The following is an 18,576-nucleotide window of genomic DNA, read 5'->3' as shown; positions in this document are numbered from 1 at the left end:
TAAATCAAGTATATTCTCAGAAATACAGAAACCAACTCAAATGTTTTTCAAGTTCACATGATTGAGGATAATCTTCAGAAAAAAAAAAGCTAGTTTAAATTTGTTGGTTTAATTAGGACAGGAATGTCTTTAGGATTATCAGCATTAAATGTAATGGGACACAACTTTTATTTCACTTAGATTTACAAAAAGTCAAATAATCTCATGTTTACCTGTGTTACATAATTTGAAAGCAAGAAAGATAATGTGATGATAAAGTGGGTGCCTGGGTGGCTCAGTGGTTGAGCGTCTGCCTTAGGCTCAAGGCGTGATCCTGGGGTCACGGGATCCAGTCCCACATCGGGCTCCCCTCAGGAAGCCTGCTTCTCCCTCTGCCTGTGTCTCTGCCTCTCTCTGTGTCTTCAATAAATAAATAAAATATTTTTTAAAAATGATGATTAGCTATTCAATGTCTCATGAAATTTTCATGAATAAACATAATTATCAAGTAAATTGAATACATAAAAGTTCATAAATGAATTTTAAACAGTAATTATGCTTTATGATATGTCTACTTAAAAATAGTTTTGAAAGGGGTGCTGGGTGGCTCAGTCAGTTAGGCATCTGACTTGATTTTGGCTCGGGTCATGATCTCAAGATTGTGAGATTGAGCCTCCTGTTTCAGGCTAGCACTGTATGTGGAGCCTGCTTAAGATTCTCTCTCTCCCTTTCCCCACCACCGCCTCTAAAACATTTTTAAAAAAATTTCCAAAATATTTTTTGTAACTTAAAACCTTAAAATTACACTGAGATAAATTAAATGATGAATATGCATTGAGTATATCATTTCCAAATAAGATAAAGTACTGAAACATTAATAACTGAATATAGGTTTATCCACTTTTGGCATCCTTTTATAGTGGAACTAAAAATATTTGGGTCTATTAGTAAACATGTTTTGTGCCACAATGAAAAATTTACTATGAGGAAGAATATACTTCTAGAAATTATAAATGTATTTATAGGGCAGCCCCAGTGGCACAGCAGTTTAGCCCCGCCTGCAGCCTAGGGCATGATCCTGGAGACCCTGGATCCAGTTCCACGTCAGGCTCTCTGCATGGTGCCTGCTTCTCCCTCTGCCTGTGTCTCTGCCTCTCTCTCTCTCTCTGTGTGTCTCTATGAATAAATAAATAAATAATCTTTAAAAATTAAAAAAAAAATGTATTTATAAATTTGCCAACTCACAGAATGCTAGTGTGATAGTCCACAATTATGTACTTCTTAGTTTTTGCTAGAAATTAAGGAGTCTAAGGGTTAAGAATTCTAATTAGCATGTGTCATTAAGACCACTAGAAATATTAAGGGAACCATTTCTATGCAAGGAAAGTAGTATGAGTATTTGGTAAGAAAAAGTATGAGGTATACAAATTGTTAAGGAAAAAAATAATTTTGTCCTAAAATAAAACAGCTAACTGATTGTTTTCAAAAGAAAAAAGAAAAAAAGGGAATGAATATAAAAAATTGCAGAAGTTTTGTGAAAAAGGAATCTTGGAAAAGAAATTTTATGTGTAGTCAAGCTGGCTTAGGTTGGAATGGATTTACTTGTGTTTTTTTAAAAATGAGTTTTAATATCAAAAGTATGCAGGTTAAAAATTAGTTACCAAATTTGTTTCTCTATTCTCCAATATAACAGTTACAAATTATAGTCAGTTACTTCACTCAATATTTGTTTTCTTTGCTAGAATTTAGCTAGGACATAGCCGTTAACTCCAGATAGCTAAAATTCCTGACTGTAACTCAGTTATCTCAATCCCTTTTGATATCCTCCACACACATATTATTAATAACGAAGTGGAGTTCCTTGTTTTGTCCTTACACATTTCAGTTGGTATATCTTCAGGAATACATCATATTTTTTGAAACTTGACTAGTGTTTTCCCTCTACACTTTTTTCAATGAACTAAAGAAATTAAAGTGATTGTCATTGTCCAGTATAATCTAGATACATACTGTATTACAAAGTATGCTACAGGACCCCTTCAATATTCAGTTTTAGCAATAAAACAGAGAGAAGCTCAGATGGAACTGACATAGAGCCCTTAAAATACAGACCCTCATCCATATTAGACACTAGAATGGGAGACAACTAATCTGTATTCTAGGAATATGTAATCAAAAAAAATAAATAAATAAAAATAAAATAAAATAAAATAAAAATAAAAATAATAAAAAAAAAGGAATATGTAATCACATATTTACAGAGCATTTATTGGCCAAGTAAATCTTTTACCTTGTCTATTGTTACTAATAATTTGTCAAATAGACTCGATTTTTAAAATCTGAATAATCGAGATGAGCATTCAAGTTCTTTGAGAAAAAATACTGGAAAGGATATTTATTTTGTAATTTCTGCACATACATGATCAAACAGATTTTGCATAGTATTGTTAGGCAATGGGCTTGATATGTGGTCATAGTATTCATACTAGAAGGTGATTAGTATTTTTAGTAAATGTTAAAAAAGTAATATGACCCTCAAACCATTCTGTATCAACCTCATATATTGGATTCAAGACAATTTCATGTGTAACTTAAAACAACATGATATAAAATCATACTGTGATGTTTAAATTTGCCTGTAGTTTTCCCTTAGTAAGCTTTATCTTTTTTATAAATAAACATGTAAACTTTATGCATAGATATAATTTCCTATGTCTGCAATTACTATATAAACTGATTTTAAAAATCTGTTGGAAGTATAGTTAAAAACTTAAAATGTTACTAAGACCTACAGTACACAACTGTAAGCCATCAGTATTTACCTTAAGTATGGGCAAAGTTCAAATTAACTGTATTCATGTTTTCTGTGAAACATAACACATATATAATCAAACAATCTTGACAAATGTTGCTTCCATAACTACACTTCATTCTTCAGGGACTGATAGCACCAATTTAGCTTATTTAAGATTATAAGAGAAAATTCAGTTATTTGACAGTGGGGATAGAAATAAAGGTAAATCTTATGTATTATCTTCTTTTGGAAAGAGTACAAAATTCCCATTTCTCTCCAAATTAAAGAAAAATCAAGGCATTGTCTAAATAGTATTATAATTTCAGGGAAACTTTATATTTTTAGCTTAAAACAAGTTGAAAAAATGTTGCCCTAATAGTATATTAAGAAATATCTTACAAACCTTTTCAATCCTTGGTTATTTTGAAGACTCTGAAAAGGTGATGGGTTTCAAATGAGCATTTCTTCTTCTCTGGGAGAGTGGAGGTTGGTCTTGCCTATTCATTAAAGACGGCTTGGTCCTTGGTCACTTTGAAGCAACTGTGGCCTCGGACTTACATCTGTCCTCTTACTCCACTCAACTATATTTGGTAACTGAACTCATGTTTCAGCAGACTGCCACGATCAGGAATTCCAGCAGTGGGCTGGGAAGCAGTCCTAGGTCTGAGGGCTGGGTTCTTAGAAATTAAACGGACTTAGTGTAGAAAGAACTATATTTATAGATCTAATAAACATAGGATTTACACATATCCCTCTACACTCTGACCTTGTGGCTTAAAACCAACACCTGCCCTTTTAACATATTCTTAATCAATTAAAAGTACAGTATGTGATTCCAAGTAGAAAAAGTGACACTAATAAGAAATGCTCTTCTTATAATCTTCTGCTCTGTGCATTTAGCTTTTAGTCATATGGTAGATTATCCTAAAATAGTAAATCCAGTTAACTATTTAAAAATTTGGGCACCTGTCAAATTGAATGGAGAGTCATACTGTTCTCTTACTTCAAGTTGTTAATTAAAAGTTATTATAAGACTATGATGTGTATTAAATACATAGTCCGTACAGGATTAAGTAGGTATAAACACACAGGGACCGAATCTTACAAACTTTGCAACACTGAGTTCTAAGCTCAATGCATGTTATGAGCATCCAACAAATACTTTAAATAAATGCTGAATGACTATTGTCCAGGACAAGTATGAATCTTCTTACAGTTACAATAAAATGTTTCACTACCATTTTATTGCTTATTCTATAGCATTTCATTGTAACATATTCTATTATTTTGAACTTCTAAATAATGAATAGAGCTAACAAGAAAAGAAAGCATTTCTTTTAGCAGAGCAAAATCTAAGGGGAAAAATAATCACAAAACCTCCCAGTTAATTTGGAAATGAAGGTCTGAGTCTCCCTTTGTTTAAATAATACCATCATAGTGATCCAAAAAAGAAGTTTTTGCTCTTGTACTTTTCTTTCTAGGCAAAACTGGTTCTTTATAAATGGTTCTTGCAACTGGTTACTTTTGTTGGCTATTTCAGTCATTACACTTATTCATAAGTGTTTTTAAAAATTTATATTTATAGGGAAAAACCCTGACTGATGAATTTGTCTTTTTATTAAAACCCCATAAGATAATAGTAAAAATCCAAAAGGACAGAAATTGGTAGAGAAGACAGAAGATACTGGAAATAGACAAAATTGTTGGCAAATAATTAACATAAAAATGAGTGATCTAACTCTAACTACATTAGAAAACTTAAATGTCTGCAGAAGGCATGCCTATGAGAAGCAATGATTAGCCCCAAAAAGTCCCAGAAAGGCTCAGGAATTGTAGGCACCAGGCCCCTCCTTGAAAATAACTTTTCATTGGCAATTCTGGATATTTCTGGAATGACATAGGAGCTGAAAATAGGTAATTGGTTCGAAGAATCCCCCAAAAGCATAGGCCCTGTTGTCTCATATCTGCTTCAAGCAGCCAGATGACCCCTTCCCATGTCTTGAGAAGAGAGGAGGTATGTTCTCTGGGAAATTTAAAACACATGATCTCCAGTCTCGGGAACACGAAATACAGATGAAAAGGATGAGGCACTGGAAGGAGTTTCTAGGGGTTCAGTTAGAGAAGGGACAGAGGCTTCAACTGTATCTATGCATATTTCTAAAAAATAGCAGTGATGGGAATAGGAAAAAATGGTAACATCTGATACATCTTAGTATGCATATCATTTACATTAATATCTGTACTTTTGTGTTTAGTGAAAAATTAAACAAAAATCTCTGTTGTGTCCTAAGGCTAACTAAATATAGAGATTATAGGGATCAAAATATTGTAACCTTTTCATGATATTACCGTAGTTATGGAAAGAACTGCTGAAATTAACTAGGCAAGTTGTTAAAAATAATATATGTACAATGAAAATATAATGCTATTATTAAGATAAATGGATACTAGACATATAACTAACTCACCCTTGATCTCAATGTTTTTAAGATTTCAATATTGTATTAATAGTAAATGGTGCAGGGCAGCCCCGGTGGCGCAGCGGTTTAGTGCCGCCTGTAGCCTAGGGCGTGATCCTGGAGACACTGGATCGAGTCTCCCTCTGCCTGTGTCTCTGCCTCTCTCTCTCTCTCTCTCTCTCTCTCTCTCTGTGTCTCTATGAATAAATAAATAAGTAATTAAAAAAATAGTAAACTGTGCAGGAGCAACCAAATGTATGTTTTCTCTACACCAGAATGTATCTAGCATTGTAACTTTTATATATTCCAGGTTAATTTTACAATCCCACCTAAACTGTATGCTAAGAACAGGCATATTCATGCTAGTATTTTTCTTTTACTGAAAGATCATGTATCTGAAAGTTGCTAAGACAATTGATTTTAAAAGTTCTCATCACAAGAAAAAAAATTTTAACTGTGTATAGTGATGTTAACTAGATTTATTATGGCAATCATTTCACAAGGTATACATATATCAAATCATTATCTTGTACCTCTAGAACTGATATATGTCAATTATATCTCAATAAAAAACCCCAGAAAGATAAATATTCTTTAAGTTCCTAAAAAGAGAAAGGATGCGCATGCAATACATTAGATGCTCACTGCACAGAACAAAAATTATGAGTTACAAATGACTCATTCTTTTTGTTCTTGTGGAGTAAATAAATAAAAATAAATAAAAGAAAATATAAGTTTCCCCTTCCTTTTTCCAGAAGTATAGCCAAATTTTATTATATTTAGTGTTCCTTTGTCATAGGAAACTTTTTATAGGCATAAAAAGTTAAAAGTTGTAGGTGTAAAATCTCTCAAGGTGATATTGATTTATATGTATTCTTAAAACAAACCTGTTGGATTACCTGCAAGGAAATGGGGGCTGGTGCTTCTAGTAAAAGATGCTGGTTCCAGCCTGAGAGAGACTTGGGTTCTCAGACCCTTGGACAGAATGGTGGTGCATTCTGTGATTGGCTGTAATGCTCATGCAGGGTGGGACAAGCACCCATTCAGCACTATTGATAGCAGGGACTGAGTGAAGACACCTGGGCACTGAGCATTAAGCATCATGGCTTCACGGGCTACCCTGAAAGAGGTAGATGTCTCTACTTTTTAATGGGGGCTAGAACAGTAAATCTCATGACGAATCTCCGCGGTGAGCATGTTGGCCTATTGACCAGAAGGAGACCTCTCCCATATGTCCCTAGATTGCCTGGCTCCTAAGTCCTTCTCTAACACCAGAGAAGTGATGGAGTCATAAGAACGAAAAGCAAAGTTGCCTCCAAGTCGGATAGGATTTTATTTAAAATGGTACAGAAATGTGTCCCTTCTTGTATATCATGTGGAGTGTAGCAAACCATGCTTGTTTTAAAAATATTGTAAGAATCTGAAAACCAAACCTTTCTTTTCCTTAGAAAAAACTCTTGGCAAAGACTCTTAAGTTATTATGACAGGGTTTAAGTAATAATATGGATGAGATTAGTGTATAAACAGTAACACAGTTTCTTATGCACTTTTATTATTTACCCCAAGAGCCTATTTCTATGTAAACCAAGGTTAGGAAGACAGGTCAGTGGCCCCTTCGGTGGGTTTCAGTTCAGCTTTCCAATGATTACTTTTTTTCTTGTAAAAATTCCTGCTTTTTTGAAATACTTCCTTTGAAGTGCATCTTCCATCTACTTTTTAAAAAATTAAGCCTTTGGATCTAGTTGGGCTCTTGATTCTCTTCACTCCAAGTGCTGCCATCATTATGGGTGATGTCAATATCTATTTACTCCACAAGTGGCAAATTGATTCTTTGACTTGCTGATCTCTCATGATCTTCAGCTCTACTTATAGATGGCATAAATGGATCTGCTCCATTTCTCAAATCATGTATTGGTTATCTACTGTTTTATAACAAATTGTTGAAAAGTTTGTGTCTTTAAACAATAAACATTTGTTGTTTGGCACAATTTCTGTGTATTAGGATCCAATAGAGTCTTGACTTGGTGATTCTGGGTCAGGGTATCAAAAGATTGCAATTGGATGTTGCCCATGTCTACTTTTGTCTGAAAGTGTGAGTGGGGCTAGAAGCTCTACTTCCAAGGTGACTCACTCATGTGCCTAGAAAGTTAATGCTGCTCTTAGCAGGAGCCCTGTGGACTTCTCCATATCATTGCTTGAGTTTCCTTGTATCATGAAAGCTGGATTCCTCTAGAGTTAATGATTCAAGAAAGAGCAATAATAAGCCACAGTATCTTTTTTGACCTTGGCTTGGAGGTCACATTCCATCTTTTCTGCAATATTTCTTGGTTACAAGAGTCAGTACTATTCAACATGGGAGGGACTTCACAGGGGTATACCAATTGGTGAGACCATTGGTGGTCACCTTGGAGGGTAACACACCTTTACTCCATTAACTATACTTGGACATGTTCCATTTTTAAAACTGTAAACTTCCATCTTCCACATCTCCCACTCAGTGACTACACTGACTTTTTCTTCTTTACGGAGACTTCCAGGCTATAGATCACTCTACTTTCATGTTATCTATTAGTCTGCCTTATAGTTTTAGGTTAATTAAGGATGTAGTGTATTTTAGTACACTGGTTTATGAGTTTCCTTTTAAAAGATGCAGATACTTATTGTTCAGACAAAAAATAGATAATCAAAACTTCTTTAATAAAAGGGTGTGAAAAGGAGTGTGCAGACTTGCTTACGCATCCTTCCTTAACCTTTTCTCTTCTGGTGGCCCTGGAAGCTCTGAAAATTCTCCAACTCCAGGAGCTGGCCTACTTACCCCCACTTCTGAACATTTTACTCCCCTTCAATCCTGGCACTCTCTACCAGCAGAGATCACCAGGCAGCAAATAAAATAGTAACTGAGAAAACTGATCAAGAAACAAACTAAAAATTGAGGCAGAAAATATTCAGTTTAACACAGATTATCCACTTGTTGGCCTATCTGGTGATGATAGGAACAAGTGTGCTTCAAATCATGGTGTCTTCCTATTTCTTTCTCTTTCTTTGTATCTGGCTTGGATACATGCCACAGAATCAAAGTCCTCAAAGACTTGTTTGATTAAAAGTTATTTCCACCTCGATCTAGCAGTAAACTTCAGATTTGTTTCGCATGACTTCTCTTTTATAAACCATGGTTAAATCTGCTGCACATGTGTAATCCAAGCCTGTGGGTGGTCTTTTGATCACATGCTTCTGCTACTTGAGATATTTGCCAATTTGCGTATGTGCACAAAAATGAATAGAGAAAAATAAATTTTATCATAACAGTAACAAAAGTAGAGTTGAAGTATAACCATAGATTCCATAATCCATGTTTATATATGGGTATTTAGGCACTATTAGATATGACCCTAAATCTGAAATAATCTCATTTTCAACTTGGTTTATAGGGTTTAAGTATAAAAGGTTTATTCTTCTGGGCTTGAAAGCCAGTATCATTAATTTCAAAAGCAGCTTTTGTTGAACTTAAGCAAAATAAGTGTAACATTTATTCATAAGGACAGGATAATACGGATATAAAAATGAATAAAGTAATAAAAGTACAGATTGATGTTTTAAATAGCAATATAAAATCTGGAAAATTTATTAGTAAATAGAAGTCAATTGTGTATTAAAAGAAGAATATAGCATGGCCAACTGGGTTTTACACAAACATCCAAAGACCTGGGACGCCTGGGTGGCTCAGCGGTTGAGCCTTTGGCTCACTGCGTGATCTCGCCGTGCCAGGATCGAGTCCCACATTGGGCTTCCTGCGTGGAGCCTTCTCCCTCTGCCTGTGTCTCTGCCTCTCTCTGTGTGTCTCTCATGAACAAATAAATAAATAAAATCTTAAAAAAATACATCCAAAGACCTAACATTTAATTCCTATATTAATAAGTCAAAAGAGAGAAGCTATATGGCTATCTCCATAGATTGTTAATGGATCTTTGGATAAAAATTAACATCCATTCCACTCATTAAAAAAAAACAACTTTATGGAATGGGAAAAGATTGGGAAGAATTGATTTTGTAACAAAATCCATAAAAATGATCTACAAATGTCATATAATTTCAATAAAACAGCATTTTTTTTTCCTGGAACTGGCAAAACAAATAAAGGTTTTATCTAGAGGAACTAGCATGGTGAAATATCCAGAATGATTGTGAGAAAAGAAATAGTATTAAAGGAGGAGCCTTTCAAGACTGCTAGAGTACTTATAAATTCCTATGGATGAACAATAAGGAATGGGACAATGGATTATTAAATGGAATGACATATCTTTTTCTTGTATAGAAAGAACACTACATTGAAATGGGAGCACATATTAAATAAATACACGTCTATTTCTTGACCTTGTTTAATTCCAAAGATCTGCTCCTTATTATGGTTAAAGGAACTGGATTCCTATTTCACTTCATTCAGCAAAATAAAAGTTGTTCAGTCTCACACAAATTGGAAAAAAAAGAATGTGGAATGAATAAATAAGTGTGCAGTTATGAGACTATAGTAGAGATAGATAATTAGGGTAAAAACAGTATACATATTTGTGGCATCATCATCATATGTATCTATGTATAATTATATCTATATGTCTGTGTCTACAATTTCTTTTGCAGTCTTGGTATATGAATGGACAATTTTAAAGTTTTCCTGCAAGGTAACAGTGTTTAATCTGGGAGAGTAAATGCACTCTGACTGGGATGGTGAATAGGGTTGGGTGGGAGACTTTACTCCAATATACATGTATTGTTACTTTTAAAAATGGCATCAGTGGGAAAAAATGGCACCGGATAATCTTGACCATTACAGTTTTACTCCTTATGTTTTTCCTTATTAATAATAATTTTTAAAATGTACTTTCCAATATAGTATAATAAGAAGTGATATGGATAAGATATCCTAAATATAGTATTAAGGAGACAAGCACATTGTATATTAGTTATTGTATCTGGAAAGTAAAATTAAAGGAAACCTTCAATTATCTTTTTATTTTTGGATTTCAAATTTGTATGTACTTGCATTACATTTACCATTAAAAAATTAACCATATAATGAGCTTAAAGTTATTTTAATCTTTTAAAATCCTTTCTTGGGATCCCTGGGTGGCACAGCGGTTTGGCGACTGCCTTTGGCCCAAGGCGCGATCCTGGAGATCTGGGATCGAGTCCCACGTCGGGCTCCCGGTGCATGGAGCCTGCTTCTCCCTCTGCCTGTGTCTCTGCCTCTCTCTCTCTCTGACTATCATAAATAAATAAAAATTTTAAAAAAATAAAATCCTTTCTTGATTGATAAATCTACTACATAGTAAAACTTTTTGAAGTCCTTTGCATATAAAATAGAGTATAACTAATTAAAGAAGTTTTGAATTCCGTATGTCTTAATTCAGAGGATTAAAAATAAACTTCATTGTTTTTAAATGTCTTAAATAAGGTTTCTTCTAACCTTGATCAGCTTTTGCCTGCTGATTGGCAAATCATCAGATCCATTTATAAGTGGACCTATTCTGCATTTATGAACATTCATCTTCATCTGGCTAACTTTAAATGTCATAGCCTTTAGATGGTAGCTACACTTGTGGTGAGCACAGCATAACCTATAAACTTGTTGAATCACTATATTGCACACCTGAAACTAACGTAACATTGAGTTTCAACTGTAATTTTTAAAAAAGTCACAGCCTTTGACCAATTCTGTCCTAAATCTGCTTTGAGAACATAATCCTAACTAGAGGAAAAATCTTACATAAAAACACATTCAACTCTGCACTATTTGTAATAGCAGAAGACTGAAGTAACTTAAATGCAATTTATGGGACAGCTTAGTAAATTCATGGAATTTTGAAGCGGCCTTGAAAAATGATTTTTCTAAAGTGTTTACATTAACATAGAAAATGCTCATTATATTATGCTAAGGGAAAATGAAAGAAAACCAATAGTGTTTATTATAGTTTGACTATAACTTAAAAAAAAACTTAAGAACCTTCGTACGAAAAAAAAAAACCAAACCTTTGTACGGCTGAAAATTTTAATGGTTTAAATTGAGTTGGTTTGATTTTTTTTTTTTAATGAAGACTTCACTAAACTGTATGAACTTATTTGTTTATTTTTTCTCTATCAGAAGGGCAAGACAAAGCTACTAAAATAATTGGCTATTTAAAACTGGCTTTTATTTGATCTAAATAAAAACTGGCAGTCTTCTGTTTCTCTTAAAGTTCACATTTTAAATGCTTCATGGAGATATTTAGTGGGAATATTAAACTTGAAAAGTGGTCACTGCCAGACAACTAGGGACAGCTGTATAACAATTTCAGAAGTTGCTTACCAAAGAAAGTCTAATGTGGAAGGGTGTGGCTGTTATTCCCTGGGAAAACAGAAAGGAAGGAAGAATATGACAAAGGAGGAAATCAGCTGTTAGACCAAAGAAGGATTTAAACATTGAAAAAATGCCAACCGTTCAAGACAGTTGCTCTATCATACAAAATCCTGAGGCCTGTCCATGCTCTACTTCTGTTGGCCTAGCAATTTGCTCAGCTATTGCTATTTTGGGAAGGAATTTCCAGCGAGCTGGCATATCTTCAGCCTCTGAGGTTTCCTCTGATTGACTGATCAACAGGTGTTGAAAAAGCCTGTGGGAGAAATATCACAGACCCAGTGTGCTCATTTGACTTCTGTAACTATGATTGTAGTTTTGCTCAAGTGTATCATTTCATAATCAAGGAGCCTTCCTGTAAGAGAAAACCTAAACAAATTATTTATGACATTTATAGGCAATTGCTCTTCCATAGATACAGTACATACATTTGTTAATACCATATGTATTTATAATTTATAAATTAAATATTGTACTGATGATTATACAACTGAAACCTAAATAAATGGTATAGAATTTTTTTTTTTGAGAGAGAGAGAAAGGGGGGAAGGGGCAGAAGGAGACAGAGGGAGAGAATCTTAAGTAGGCTCCATGCCCAATGCAGAGCTTGATCTCATGACCCTGAGGTCATGACCTGAGCTGAAATCAAAAGTCAGACACTTAACCACCCAGGTGCCTCAGTAATGAACTTTTCAAATAAATGTTACAGAGATTATAATTCTAAAAAATATTAAACTATCTTGACTTAATTTTGTCTTGCAAGCAAATTGTCAGAATAGCTATGAGAATAATGGTCATATTGGTAGCAGGAAAAAAAAGAAAAGAAAAGTATATATCAATACTAGGTTGTCAAACATTTAAGGAGTAGAATTGGTTACACCGTTTTTATACTGAATTTCATGGGTTTTTTTCTTTAAAATGTATCCAGAGCAAAAGAAACACATGTATATGAATCATTCAAAGTTTCAATAAAAATAAGAAAATTTAAATAAGGCCAAAATTCTCAATGTTTATGTGTCTTCTGTACAAATTTTGGAGTGGAAAGTAGAAAGAGCAGCGTTAACATTTATGGAATCCCCACTTGATAAATCTGTGTCATAAAAGACAAAACAACAAGACACTATCCTTTACATTAAGAACTTGTGGGGCTGATTTCAGGAATAGTGAAGAATCAGAATGAAAAGAAAACAAAATTATCCCATGTGCTTTGGGGTAGAGTGCTAACACTGTAGCACCTAAAGCACTTTATGAGATAATTTAATAGACACCAAGAATATTGTGCTTAAGCAAAGATATTTAGAGTCATACCAAATTTCAGAATCTTGGTCACCATTAACCAGGGGTAGGATCATACATGTATACATGATCTATAGGATCATACATCTATCTAACCAGGGGTTAGATCATACATCTAACCTCTATAGAGAGGTTATAACTTAACCTCTCTAAACTTTATTTGCCTCATCCATAAAATGGAAACAATAATAGTGTGTGCCTCATGGTTATTTTGTGATGATTAAATGTGATAATAATACATAGTAAGGGCTTACCATATTGCCTAGCATTCAAAAGAGCTCAAAAAGTGCTTTGCTAGTAGTAGAAAAGCCTAATTTTCTACTACTAGCAAATGTATTCCTATGAAATATAAGCCCAGTAAGCACAATGTACTAGTGAAGTGATATAAGATGAACTCATGACTTAATCACTGGTCAATTTTCAGATTCTTTTGTTTTCTCAATATCACCATCACTGACAACTATTTCAATCAAAAAACCCAAAACATAACAGAAGTGATCAATGCTTCAACCTCCTTTTATTTTTTTTAAAGATTTTATTTATTTGACAGAGAGAGTAGAAGAGAGAACACAAGCAGCAGGGTGGCAGGCAGAGATGGAGGGAGAAGCAGGCTCCTTTGCTGAGCAGACACCCCCAGGTGAGCTCCATCCCAAGGCCTTGGGATCATAATTTAAGTGGAAGAAAGACGCTTAACCAACTGAACCACCCAGACATTCTTCATCTCCTTTTCAAAATAACTTGATCTTTAGGCTTCTGAGAAGAAACCTTTTTTGGGGCTCTTACCATTGTGGACAAGTTACCTTTTCTTTGAAGATAAAACTGCTGGCTTCCAATTCTTTCCATTTACTACCCAACTCTACTAGTGGGGCCCTCACCCCCACCTTAACCCTAACATATTCTGCAGGTGTACATCATCATGGAATTAAGTGCCTGGCACACTAAGAGGCAAAACCAGGCTAGGGTTGAAACCCAAAATGCAAACATGAATAGGTGTCATGGCAAAAATAAAGGGCATTTCTCCCCTCAATTTAAATTCTTTGTGGAGTATTACCGGCGTTACAAATATTCACAGTGGACAGAACCAGTATTTAAAGTTCTTCATAAAGATGAAATTCTTTTTTTCATTTCATTTTATTTTTTTATTTACATTTTTAAAATTTAAATTCACTTTGCCAACATATAGTATAACACCCAGTGCTCATCCCATCTAGTGCCCTCCTCAGTGCCCATCACCCAGTTACCCCATCCCCCACCCACCTCCCCTTCCGCATCAATTTCTGTATTAGTTAAGGGAATACTAACTTCTGTAACAATTAGAAACTCTACATTTTGGTGGCATAACATACTAGAAATTTATATCTTACTCTTCTAAGAGTTCAAAGCAGAGTTTCCTCTTAGTGGACAGCCTTTAATGGTGATTCAGTGACTCAACTCTTTCCATATTGTGGTTCCACTGTCCTCCCAAGTCTTAATATTCTCTGCAGTTAGCTTTTTAGAAGGGAAATGACAATAGACAAGGCATACCTGCTTTTAGGGAGTCCTGCCATAATTTCTACTTACATTCTGTTATAGTAAAAACTAATTTTATGGCCACTTCCAGATGCAAAAGAGTCTGGAAAATGTAGTTTGGGGCCAGATGGCAACTTCTTAGAACAGCTCTAAACTGTGAAAGGGGGAACATGAACTTTGGTGAACACAACACTTAAAAGATTTTTTTTTCTAGTTTATCTTTTCACTTCAATTAGAATCTAAATAAAGTTCTCACATTGCAATTAGTGGATAGGTCTCCTAAGTGTATTTTAATCTGTAGGTTTCCTCTCTTCTCTTTCCCTTTCTGTCTCTCTTTCTCTTGTTCTTGTCTGTAGAGGCAGGATTACTTATTTTTTTCAATGATTCTTATAGATGGAATTTTGTTCCACTCAGGGACAGTTGTTGTGCTTTCTCTATTTTAGTGGTATTAGTACCTGGGGTTCAATATCTAAATCTACTAATTCATTAAGCATTTCAAAATGAGGATAATAAAATTTCCTCATTCCTTCTTAATAGGTTTTTTGAACTGGGTTATTTCTATAAAGACATACTGGCCCTCATACTATTTGCTTAATCAGAGATACAATTTGTATGAGAAACATGGGATAGATATTTGGTTCTTTAAATCTTATTTTTTTGTTTGTCATTTGTCTTAGTTTACTAGAGCTGTCATAACAAATACCATAGACCATGTGGCTTAAACAACAGAAATGTATTTCTCTTGATAAGTCTAAAAGGTCCATATCAAGGCTTCAGCTGATTCAGTTTCTGTTGAAAGTTCTCTTCCTGGCTTGTAGATGGCTACCTTCTCACTGTGTCCTCACAGAAGGTAGAATGGGGGTCAGGGTGTGGGGTGAAGGAGAACTTTCTGCTGTCTCTTCTTATAAGGCCACTAATTCTATCATAAGAACCCCACCCTCATGACCTCATCTGATCTCCATAAGCCCCATCTCCAAATGCCATCATGTGGGGGTTAGGGATTCAACATATGAATTTGGGGGAATATAAACATTCTGTCTTTAATATCATCTTTGGATACTATCTCTGGATTTCATGTTGTAAAAAAAAAAAAGATTGAAATAGCATACTTCTTTTTTCCACCATTTTTTTTTTTTTTTTGCATTTACCAAACTGGTTAGTTATATTGGTCTCTTTATATTGTCAGTGTGTAAAATATTTACATTGCATTCTCTGAATAAATTAAATTCATTGTTATTTACCTATATATTTAATCTAAAACCTAAAAAATAAAACCTAAAAAACAGTAAAAAACATCTATAACATTATAACTAATCCATATTCATTATGGAGTCAAGTTTTGTAATTAGACCCAAATAGCAGAAAATGTATCCTTTATCGTTAAAACTGCTTATGGTAGACTTTTAGAAGCATTAAAGAACATGAAAGACATTGGTCATGTGTCAGAGCATTCAGTGTTGATGATGATGATAGAAGAGCTTACTTAAATCAGTTCAAACTCTGGCCAGGTACTCTGTAAGCAATTTATGTATTAACACATTTTATCTGGACAGTTACTCTAAGATAGTAATATTATTCCAAACTTGCAGATGAGGGAACTGAAGCAAATAGAGAGAATAAGCAAACTTGCCTCAGTTCACATAACTTATTAGATGGAGAATTAAGAATTCAGTTCAGCTCATGCATCCTGGCTTCAGAGCTCATGCTTTCATTTGCCTCATGGAACACTGCTTTTCATTTTCATCCCACTGTAGCTAAAATGTCTGGCAGATTTTTATCCTTGGTGCTTTGAAATTCTACCAGGATGAGTCTAGGTGTGGGTTTCTTTTTTTTTTATATATCAAATTTGCTTTGTTTTTGAAGAATCTTTAAAACCCAGGGATGCATATCTTTCTTTAGCACTGGGTCAGTCTTTGAAAATTACATTTTCTCATATTATATTTTTGATTATTTTTATCATTAATTTTGGTATCGCAGTTATTTCCTGTTAAATGCATTATAGACTTCAATCTATCTTTCAAATGTCTGAATGTTTCCTGTTTCTACATCTTTGTTTTTTCCTCTGTATTTTGGGATATTTCTGGACTCTCTTTTAACTTACCAACTAGGGGAACTTTCCAGAACGCTCGGTGAGACGCGGAGGAGCGGCGGCTGCCCGAGCTGCGCCCAGCAACGTGCCCCTTCCCGCTCCCCCACACCGGCTTCGGCCCTCTCACCGGCTGTAGAAAATGGTGAAAGAAACCACTTACTATGATGTTTTGGGGGTCAAACCCAATGCCACCCAGGAGGAATTGAAAAAGGCTTACAGAAAACTGGCCTTGAAGTACCACCCTGATAAGAATCCAAATGAAGGAGAGAAGTTTAAACAGATTTCTCAAGCTTATGAAGTGCTCTCTGATGCAAAGAAAAGGGAATTATATGACAAAGGAGGAGAACAGGCAATTAAAGAAGGTGGAGCTGGTGGTGGTTTTGGCTCCCCCATGGACATCTTTGATATGTTTTTTGGAGGAGGAGGCAGGATGCAGAGAGAACGGAGAGGTAAAAATGTTGTACATCAGCTCTCAGTAACCTTAGAAGATCTCTATAATGGCGCAACAAGAAAACTAGCTCTGCAAAAGAATGTGATTTGCGATAAATGTGAAGGCCAAGGTGGTAAGAAAGGAGCAGTCGAATGTTGTCCCAATTGCCGAGGTACTGGAATGCAAATAAGAATTCATCAGATAGGACCTGGAATGGTTCAGCAAATTCAATCTGTGTGCATGGAGTGCCAGGGCCATGGGGAACGGATCAGTCCTAAAGATAGATGTAAAAGCTGCAACGGAAGGAAGATAGTTCGAGAGAAGAAGATTCTAGAAGTGCATATTGACAAAGGCATGAAAGATGGCCAGAAGATAACATTCCATGGTGAGGGAGACCAAGAACCAGGACTGGAACCAGGAGATATTATCATTGTTTTAGATCAGAAGGACCATGCTGTTTTTACTCGACGAGGAGAAGATCTTTTCATGTGTATGGATATACAGCTGGTTGAAGCCCTGTGTGGCTTTCAAAAGCCAATATCTACTCTTGACAACCGAACCATCGTCATCACCTCTCATCCAGGTCAGATTGTCAAGCATGGGGATATCAAGTGTGTGCTAAATGAAGGCATGCCAATTTATCGTAGACCATATGAGAAGGGTCGCCTAATCATCGAATTTAAGGTAAACTTCCCCGAGAACGGCTTTCTCTCTCCTGATAAACTTTCTTTGCTGGAAAAACTCCTACCTGAGAGGAAGGAAGTAGAAGAGACTGATGAAATGGACCAGGTAGAACTTGTGGACTTTGATCCCAATCAGGAGAGACGGCGCCATTACAATGGGGAAGCATATGAGGATGATGAACATCATCCTAGGGGTGGTGTTCAGTGTCAGACTTCTTAATGGGGCCGGTGAATAACACTGCTGCTGGCATTTTATATGCAGTAGTGGATGAGTGAAGGACTATAATCATAGCTCACTACTTGCTATTGTTTTTGTTTTAATATTCAACTATAGTAGTGTTTTAAAAGTTAAATGAAGAATAAACTCAAATATAAAAGCTCAAAAAAAAAAAAAAAAGCTTACCAACTAGGGACTCAATTTTGTTGTTTACCAAACTATTTTATACCTGCAGTCATACTTTTAATTTTCAAGAGTACCTTCTTGTTCTTGATTTTTTTCTTTTCAATAGCAGTAATCTGTTCATAAATTCAGCATATTTTTGATTCTCTATGAGAACACTAGTTAGGATTTTTTATAGTTCTTTTCTGACTTCTAAATCATCTCTTGCAAAGTAGGTATTTTTTCAGTCTGTTTATTTTGCTTCTCTTTATTTTTATTGTTGATTTTTCTGTCTAATCATTATTTTCTGCCTGATGATCCTTACTTTTATATTCATATTAAAAATAAATGCAGTGGTTAGGAAAATGACTGATTTGGGTTTCCCTAACCTCTTTCTCCCTTGAATAGGAGAAGTGAATATAATATGTAATATATCAATATGATATGAACATTACCAGGTAAAAGTCCGTGTAGTCTTAAACTTAAAATAAAAATTTATGGTTTCATAAACACTTAATATTAATGGGACTGTTGGAGAAATAGGTTAGAGTTAATAATAATATATCTATG

General features: G+C 34.8%; 1 protein-coding gene and 1 pseudogene across 5 annotated transcripts in view; one reads left to right on the top strand and one right to left on the bottom strand.

Annotated features, from left to right (window-relative positions):
• Positions 1-3,328, bottom strand: part of PALLD (palladin, cytoskeletal associated protein) — a 408,251-nt gene extending 404,923 nt beyond the window's left edge. For 2 of the 5 annotated variants that reach the window (XM_077868503.1, XM_077868504.1), the window contains exon 1: positions 3,177-3,327. The gene's annotated coding sequence lies outside the window, so the exon portion shown is untranslated. Of the gene's footprint in view, positions 1-3,176 lie in introns of all 5 variants that reach the window. The other 3 variants (XM_077868505.1, XM_077868506.1, XM_077868507.1) reach the window with 3 other exon arrangements.
• Positions 3,329-16,587: 13,259 nt separating this feature from the next.
• On the top strand, positions 16,588-18,004 carry LOC144295884 (dnaJ homolog subfamily A member 1 pseudogene; annotated as a pseudogene).
• The last annotated feature ends 572 nt before the right edge of the window (positions 18,005-18,576 follow it).

The sequence above is a fragment of the Canis aureus genome, chromosome 24 (assembly GCF_053574225.1).
Source record: "Canis aureus isolate CA01 chromosome 24, VMU_Caureus_v.1.0, whole genome shotgun sequence".
Classification (NCBI taxonomy): Eukaryota; Metazoa; Chordata; class Mammalia; order Carnivora; family Canidae; genus Canis; species Canis aureus.
Note: the sequence above shows the minus strand (reverse complement) of the source record. Positions and strands in the feature narration are given on the sequence as shown.